General features: G+C 38.9%; 1 pseudogene; it reads left to right on the top strand.

The window, feature by feature from the left end:
• Positions 1 to 928: 928 nt before the first annotated feature.
• Positions 929 to 1,443, top strand: LOC103584353 (annotated as a pseudogene).
• Positions 1,444 to 1,874: the final 431 nt, after the last annotated feature.

The following is a 1,874-nucleotide window of genomic DNA, read 5'->3' on the forward strand; positions in this document are numbered from 1 at the left end:
CAAAGAGTAAGATCTACTCTAGACCTACTCTGACAGGGCCTAAAGCTATCCTCCTGCAAGACAGATTTCGAAGTTTGGGTTCCATCAAATTAGAGAGGTTAAAAATGCCATGGGCTTTCCTTAATTCACACCAACGAAGCATAAAATCAAGACTACACGAGTTCGGGGTGATCAGGTAGTATTTGAACTACTCACTAAAATACAAAGCACTCTTCAGGAGCAGATAACAGTATTCATAGATCCTACGTGTAACAACCACAGTGTCCAATGTTCAATAAAAAGCTACTAAGACATACAAAGAAACAGGAAAATGTGATCCATAGTCAAGGAAAAAAACAAGTCTATAGATAAGATGGCTCCAGTGTTCCCCTTAGCAGACAAAGTAACTATTATGAATACATTTAAAGAATTAAAGGGAAATACAGTGAACAATAAGTAGTCTCAGGAGAGAAATGGAATCTGTAAAAAACAACCAAATGTAGATTCTAGAATTGAAAAGTATAGTAACCGAAATGAAAATTTCACTTAACAACAGATTGGATATAACAGAAGTCAGTGCACTTTAAGAGGCTATAATAGAAATTATCCGGTCTGAACCACAGAAAGAAAAAATACTGAAGAAAAATGAACAGAGCCTCAGGGACCTGTGGGACAATATCAGATGGTCTACTGTATATGAGAATTGGGCATGAAAAAATTAAATAATGGCTGAAAACTTCCTAAATTTGATGAAAAACATTGACTTACAGATTTAAGCAGCTCAGCAAACCCTAAGAAGGATAAATAGTGGGGAAAAAAATCTAGGTACATCGTAGTTGAACTTCTGAACTCTAAAAATAGAGGCTACTCCTGGTGCTGCTTGTGTGCTTTGGTGTGGGCCTGGTACCTGTTCTGTGAAGCAGCAGCTGAGGAGACTGTGGCACTCACCATGGCCAAGAAGAAGCTCAAGGAAGGAGTCAGGACGAGAACAGTGATCATATTAATTTGAGGGTGGCAAAGCAGGATGGTTCTGTGGTGCAGTTTAAGAGGTGGGGCTGGCCGGTTTGCTTTCTGTCTGGGGACAGTTTCCCAGCCCTGTTCAGAGACTGGAGTCTAAATAGGCTATGGTGGTTAGAGCGTGGTGTTGGTAATACCAGCGTCAAGAGTTCAGATCCCCATACCAGCCAGATGCCAAATTAAAAAAAAAAGATTATAAAGCATACACCACTTATTAAAGTGATGAAAGCCTACTGTGAACAACAGGGTTTGTTAATGAGGCAGATCATTTTCTGATTTGACGGCCAGTCAATGAAGCAGACACACCTGCATAGTTGGAAACAAGGGTGAAGATAAAATTGACGTGTTCCAGCAGCAGACAGGAGATGTCTGCTACAAAGGGCACTTGCTGCTTTACTCCAGAACTCTGTTCCTACAGACCAAAAATACATTCTTAATTAGAAAACTGTAATTTGGTTCCACTACGTCCTGACTACTACAGTATAGTTTTCTCTCTCCTTTCATTTTCACCCTCCCTATTCCTTTATTGTACATAAGGTAACTGCCACATGTGCACAAGCACATTACATTTCCTCTTTTTTTTTTTTTTTCCTAAATGGCCAATGGTATGTTTTGATTGGCATCAAATGGAGATGGGATGGGGGAAAATACTAGTTCTGTGAAAATACCCTTTCCCCATTGGCAGCATGCTCACTCCGCTGTTATCATTGAATTCCAGTAAGTTATTTTGCTCTCACTGGTTTAACAACAATAGAAAAATATATAAAAATAATCATGTACCTTGTTTGATTGGAGAATTTTATTTTTTTTTAATTTAATTTTATTTTTTTTTTGTCTTTTTTCCGTGTCCGGCAACGGATCGCAACCCTCAGTGTTGC

Source organism: Galeopterus variegatus, unplaced genomic scaffold (assembly GCF_000696425.1).
Source record: "Galeopterus variegatus unplaced genomic scaffold, G_variegatus-3.0.2 Scaffold51215, whole genome shotgun sequence".
In the NCBI taxonomy this organism is placed as follows: Eukaryota; Metazoa; Chordata; class Mammalia; order Dermoptera; family Cynocephalidae; genus Galeopterus; species Galeopterus variegatus.